A 7,437-nucleotide genomic window follows, 5' to 3' on the forward strand; every position below is an offset into this window, starting at 1 on the left:
CGCACCCTTAAGGAAATGCTGCAAAAACAAAAAGGGGGAGAGGAGCTGGTATCAGGCCTGACTCCCTGATGAAGATTATTAAGAGCTCTATTTACTTTAAATTTTTTAAATTTGAATACAGATGCAGTGTCAGCTGCTGAGATACATTGGGGACATAAAAAGGAGGTCCCGGTAGAACAACCTATCATGTACCAAGATGTTACCACTAATCAATGGTGCCTGGCTACCGTTTTAAGGTGGGGTCGAGGCTATGCTTATGTTTCCACAGGAACCAAGAAGTTCTGGATTCCTGATAAAAGAATCAAATTAAGGCATGGCGAGCAAGAGGAAGCGTGATGAAGCGGGACTGGAAGACCGGTTTGCGCAGCTAACCATCCAGGGAGGACAAACAATTCGCGTGCCGTTGCCTCGCACCCGAAACACCCCTCCACCTACATGGGGACAGGTGAAGCGCCTATGCCAGGAAGGGGAATGTCTTGTGACTGCCCATGGAAGGCCCTGTGACTAATGACTCTAATTGGATGCCTGGACCTTTTGATGATCATAGGCCTTTGAAACCAGATGCCGGAATGCCTGTGTGTCTGGGACTGGGTGATCATTGTTTGCAATTGGGTTATAAAGCCTGGTTGAGTGTGGCTAAAAACACCACTAATCCTTGAAAGGACCAGTTCAATGGACTCAAACTACTGGGGAAATATCTTGTTTTAATTGTACCTTGTTAACTTGTGTAAATAACTCTGTACCTTTTAATCACAGTAGAGAGAGCTTGCATCTCTAGCTGGAGCTCTCCAAGCCATTGAGGAAGGAATATTGAAGAGGTCAAAAGGGTTTATTGGCATGCTAATCGCTGTAATTCTTGGATTAATTGCTATAACAGCAACTGGGGTAGCAGTACAGCGATCAGTCCAAACTGCTACTTTTGTTCAAGACCGGCATAATGATTCAGAACAGTTGTAGAGTTCTCAACGGAAAATTGATAGTGAAATCAATGAACAATTAGCCGATCTTGAACAATCAGTAGATTTTTTTAGAGGACCAAATTGTTAGCCTGCAAAGGCGATTACAGTTAAAGTATGATTAGAACCATACTGGTTTGTGTGTCACCCCTGTACCTTATAATGAAACAGCTTTGCTATCTTCTCTGTCGTGAACCTGAAGCAAAACAAAAAAGGGGGAAAATGTAGCTGGACATGTGGAATGAGAAGTTAGCTAGAAGAGGACGTTCTGCCAAGAAAAGATGGGAGCCTGCAAGCAGGCCACGTCAGAACAAAGTCTTGCAAGCAAGACTTATTGTTTAGAGGCAGAACTTTCCTTGAGGTGATAAATAGTCCATGAGGGCATGGAAAGTTCAAGGAAGGGTGCACTCCTGCAGGTGGAAAGTCTTTGTATAACATAGGAAATTAATAGTGTAATGTATAACTTAGCTCAGATGATCTCACAAGCATGCCTGTTCATCATTGTTATTTGCTGTACTCCATTGTTATTTGCTGTACTCCCTAAATAAAAGCCATGAAGGCTTTGGGGGCCTTTGCTACTTGCCTGACTAGCAATAGCCCTCTGCTTCTCTAAACTTCATCCTGCACGCCAAGCTTGTCTCAGCGTCTCCGTTCACAAAGAACATCAACACTCCCGCCCGGCAGGTGTGGCTCAGTGGTTGAGCATCGACCTATGAACCAGGAGGTCAGGGTTCAATTCCTGGTCAGGGCACAGGCCCGGGTTGTGGGCTTGATCCCCAGTGTGGGGCCTGCAGGAGGCAGGAGATCAATGATTCTCTCATTGATGTTTCTCTCTCTCCCTCTCCCGTCCTCTTGGAAATCAATAAAAATACATTTTTAAAAAATGACCCGCCCTACCTAGTTTGGCTCAGTGGATATAGCATCGGCCTGCGGACTGAAGGGTCCCAGGTTCGATTCCAGTCAAGGGCACATGCCTGGGTTGCAGGCTCAACCCCCAGTAGGAGGCGTGCAGGATGCGGCCAATCAATGATTCTCTCTCATAATTGATGTTTCTATCTCTCTCTCCCTCTCTGAATTCAATAAAAAAAAATTTTTTTTAATGACCCTTCCCTTGCCATGACTAGGCTTGTGAAGAGAGTCTACATGAACTAGGGGATTTTAATGATAAGTATCCATTATTCCTTTCTCTTTTTCATGCTTTTTTAAAGGAAGAAAGGTGCGTGTCTTCAGTTTTGTTTTCTTTCCCTGTGCAGCCCCCACCCCCCATGCCCAGAGAAAACACCGTGAACTGTCCATGTTCTGTGGCGTCCGCGATGGGCATGGGAAGGCAGATCCTGACGTCGCTGGGTGAGGAGCTGGGACTGAGATACAGGGGGGAGGGGACCACATGCCAGGTGCTGCTCACTCCCCCAACCAGCACCGGCCCTGGAGCCCCACTCCGAGGAGGCTGAGCAGTTCAAGACGAGAAGGGAGTCTGTTCTCTCTCCCTCCCTCCCTCCAGCAGCAACCCACCTCCCCGGTGTGGCCATCTGCCCCCATGGTGGCCCCCACTCCACCTCTGTCTCCCAGGCCCTTGAAGGGTCCCTCCTTCACAGCAGGGCTGACCTGTGCTGTGCAAATGGCATGCGGCTCCCAGACCAAAGTCACAAAAAGGCACTTTTGCCTCAGCCTTGCTCACAGGGTCTCAGGGCCCCGTGAGCAGGGAGCTGGGAGTGCGCACCCCTACTGCCCCCCTGGCAGCTGCTGGACTGAGCTCTCGTCCCTGACAGGCAGCTGAGTCCCTGTCCTGTCCCGGTGACACCTGCTGCCTCCAGGGCCACTCCAGCTGTACCCGTTGGCTCCTCAGCTCCTGCACCTGGCCCTGTGCTTGCCCTGGATGGGGCCGGCCACAGTCTCGGGGCAGAAAGGACATCAGCCGCCCAGGCAACAGGACGGCCTGGCCACTGCCTCCATCACACCCCCCACTCTGTGCCCCAGCGGCTGCCACGGGTGTTGAGGGCTCCATCTGCTTTCGCTCAGCTCATCTGCCCCCAGGTAAGGGCATGGCCAGCTTGGTTGGGGACCATAGCTGGGCAGGTGACAGGGGTCACTCGCCAGAACAGTCAGCCAAGAACCCAGACCAGCTGACCGCCCTCCACAGCCGGGTCTGATGAGCCTGGTCTGAAACTTGGCAAATTTGTCTTCACTCCCAGACATGCCCGGCTTCTGGCTGAGCAGCACACACACACACACACCCCTCCCCCGTGGGAGCGGACAGATCACCACGGGGCAGCTCCTGCATTGAGTGTCTGCCCCCTGGTGGTCAGTGCGTGTCATAGCGACTGGTCTTTCCACCATTAGGTCGATTTGCATATTACCCTTTTATTATATAGGATTAACTCTATTTTAAAATTCTGCACACTTTTCCATAACATACCTAGTTGAGGTTGTTTCTTATACAGTGGGGCCTTGACTTACGAGTTTAATTCGTTCCGTGACGGAGCTTGTAACTCAGATTACTCGTATGTCAAATCATTAAAGTGAACGAGTGAGACACGTGATGCTGGGCTGATGTTGTGGCATTCACTGTGACGTTCGCTGCGCCAACTCGCGATGGGGTATCTGAAGCTGGCTCGTAACCCGAATTTTAGCTCGCAACTCAAAGCAAAAAATCAGCCGAGAGATGGCTCTTATCTCGAAAGACTCATTAGTTGGGACACTCGTAAGTCAAGGCCCCACTGTATAAGAAACAACCTCAACTAGGTATGTTATGGAAAAGTGTGCAGAATTTTAAAATAGAGTTAATCCTATATAATAAAAGGGTAATATGCAAATCGACCTAATGGTGGAAAGACCAGTCGCTATGACACGCACTGACCACCAGGGGGCAGACACTCAATGCAGGAGCTGCCCCGTGGTGATCTGTCCGCTCCCACGGGGGAGGGGTGTGTGTGTGTGTGTGCTGCTCAGCCAGAAGCCGGGCATGTCTGGGAGTTCAGTTATCTTCTCCACTTCATTTCCACAACATTCTAGCTTGTCAGAGTACTTCTTAGCAAGGTCCTTCAATGCTAAACCAAATCCTGTTTTCATCTGTGTTTGGAGGTTTTCAAGGTTGAATTCTGCCTTCCCTTGAAAATTGGGTCGATTTTGCTTGGAGATATTTCTTTTGTGCCGTCCTGAGCCACCAGGACCTACCGAGTCCACGAAACATGTTCAGCCCCCGTTGCATTGAGGGCTGCATCTGGGGGCTGAGAGGGTGGAGGCGGGCAGAGCACGCCTTTCACGCGATGGAGGAGCTCTGTGGTTGTGGGGAAGCGCTAAGACTCGCTGGCAGGGTGATTCCGTGCGAGGCAAGCTTCGGAGCACAGAGCGGACAGCAGGCGCTGGAAGGAGAGGAACGGAACATTCCGTGGAAAGGACATTCTGACGGCTACTCCCCTGCCCTCCGGCCTCCACAGGCAGCCCTCACGCTCTCCCCCTCCCTCCCCTTCCCACCTCTTGGTGCTTTGTCCCCACTATTGATGTTCTTTGTGACCGGAGACACTGAGGCAAGCTTGGCGTGTAGGATGAAGCAGAGCAAAGGGCTGCCGCTCGCTCAGGCGTGTAGCAAAGACCCTCTGATCCCTTCTGGCTTTTATTGGGGGTGAGCACAGCAAACCACAATGTAGTACAGCAAGTGACAATGATTAACAAGCATGCTCATGAAATCATCAAAGCTAAGTTATACATTACACTATTAATTTCCTATGTTATACAAAGACTCTTTCCACCTGCAGCAGTGCACCCTCCCTGGCTTTCCATGCCCTCATGGACTATTTATCACCTCAAGGAAATTCTGCCTCTGAACAATAAGTCTTGCGTGCAAGACTTTGTTCTGACGTGGCCCGCTTGCAGGCTCCCGCTTTTTCCTGGCAGAATGTCCTCTTCTAGTTAACTTCATTCTGCTTGACCGCTACATAGCTTAAGTGTGATCTTAGCTATGGTGATGAACTACCTCCCTGGCACTTAGTTGAAGTCTTTCTGCTTCCATAGCTCAAATTAGATTTTTAGGTAAGGAGCCTGCCTGCATTGTTTGCAGCGGTATTTCCTTAACTGTTTGATAGTTGTTCTTTTAGCGTTCCTGGTGGTCTTCCTTGGCACTGCCCTGCGTTGGCAGGTTTTTAGGGGTATAGCATTTGGTACTTTCTCTGAGTTCCTCATAAGCGGTACACTGTATTTCTGTAACACTAGGGGGGTTACTGATTTATTCCCTTCCCTAGTCCTGTTCGTCCCTAACTCGAGGGAAAAATTCCCAGCTGGGGAAACAACCTTTCCTGGGGAGTTGGAGCTGGTAAGAACACATAGCACTAAAAAGGGGAGCAAACATATTAAGAACAGGATGCCATAGACGCCAGGTCCCTTGGAACATATGCTGTGCAGATGTTTCTTCCCTGCAGCAACTGTGTCAAGCAGCATGGATGGAACAGCTTCTGGCACAAGAGAACCTGTTGACTTCCACTCAGGGTTACTACAATTTGCTTCAAATTTAGATCTTTAACAGTGAATATGAGCAGTAGTCGGTGGTGCATCAGTTTGCCAGATACACAGGTTGCACGCCCCGCAGTGGCGGCCGGAGGCACAGCGCTCCATAGGGAGCAAGGACGGCCCCTGGGTCCCCGCACACCATCTGACATTGGGCATCCGGGTCTCTAGCCCGCCGGCCACCGTCGTTATGGCCCTCAAGATGTTCAAGGAGCCGAAACCGGTGTGGCTGAGTGGATAGAGCGTCAGCCTGCGGACTCAAAGGTCCCAGGTTCGATTCCGGTCAAGGGCATGTACCTGGGTTGCGAGCACATCCCCAGTAGGAGATGCGCAGGAGGCAGCTGATTGATGTTTCTCTCTCATCGATGTTTCTAACTCTCTATCTCTCTCCCTTCCTCTCTGTAAAAAATCAATAAAATATATTTTTTTAAAAAAAGATGTTCAAGGGCAAATTGACCGCATGTTCGACAAGAACCTGCAGGACCTGGTGCCTGGCATCCGCAACCACGAGGAGGACGAGCCCACAATGACACTGGAGCCACCCCTGAGGGATGCCTCTCCTTTGGCCTCCATCTCCACAGCCTGCAGCACAGTCTCGTTTCTCTCTCTGATCCTGACCCTACTGCCTCCCCCTTATAAGGGCCGCTGTGATCACACTGGGGCCTGTGGGGAATGCAGGCTGCTCCCCATCTCAGGACACAGAAAAGGCTGGGATGTTCTCCCTGGAGCTTCTGCAAGGACCTGTCTTCTGACAGCAGCTGCAGGAGATGGAGACTTTGCGTCTCACCTCCTTCCCCCAGTCAGCTCCAAACAGCCACTGCTCCTCTAGCCTAAGCCCCTGAAGTGTTGCAGTCACACACACGCCGCTCCACGACACAACCCCTCGTCCCTCTCAATCACATTAGCCTCCAGCTGTTCTTCTGCCAACACCAGCCCTGGGTTGTCCCCACTGGGGCTGGAAAAGTCCATCACACCGTTTATGAAATAAGTCATGGAGATATCACTGCAGCAGAGGCAGTCGAGTCAGACGTGAACTACGTTTAGGGGGGAATCACTTTGTAAGGTATGTAAATGTTGAATCACTATGTCTTACACCTGAAAGTAATGTATTATTGTATGTCAATTAGAGTTAAAAATAAATTCAAAGAATAACCACAAAAGGGCATACAATCCATAGCTGGTGTGGCTACCTGATTAGAGCATTTGCTTGCCAGACATACACTCACCACTGTACTTAAAAACGGCACCAACGAGCCCTAACCGATTTGGCTCACTGAATACAGCGTTGGCCTGTGAAATGGAGGGTCCCAGGTTCAATCCCGGTCAAGGGCATGTACCTTGGTTGAGGGCACATCCCCAGTGGGGGGTGTGCAGGAAGTGGTTAATGGATGTTTCTAACTCTCTATGCCTCTCTCCTCCTCTCTGTAAAAAAATCAATAATATATCTTTGACTGGAATCGAACCTGGGACCCTTGAGTCCGCAGTCCGATGCTCTATACACTGAGCCAAACCAGTTAGGGCTAAAATATATTTTTGATTTAAAAAAACCGGCATCAACGAACATATTAGTCAGGGTGGTGGGTCACCATAAGGAGAACCTCAGTGCAGCAGTCTACGGGGAGGGGTCGCCCTTTGCAGAGCTGGGGCGGGAAGAGGTGAAGAACACAGAGCCGTCTGGATACAGCGTTGGCCTGTGGAATGGAGGGTCCCAGGTTCAATCCCGGTCAAGGGCATGTACCTTGGTTGCGGGCACATCCCCAGTGGGGGGTGTGCAGGAAGTGGTTAATGGATGTTCCTAACTCTCTATGCCTCTCCCCTACTCTCTGTAAAAAATCAATAATATATATTTTTTTAATATATATTTTATTGATTTTTTTACCGAGAGGAAGGGAGAGGGAGAGAGAGTTAGAAACATCGATGAGAGAGAAACATCGATCAGCTGCCTCCTGCACGCTCCCTACTGGGGATTGAGCCCGCAACC

Source organism: Myotis brandtii, unplaced genomic scaffold (assembly GCF_000412655.1).
Source record: "Myotis brandtii unplaced genomic scaffold, ASM41265v1 scaffold439, whole genome shotgun sequence".
Lineage (NCBI taxonomy): Eukaryota > Metazoa > Chordata > Mammalia > Chiroptera > Vespertilionidae > Myotis > Myotis brandtii.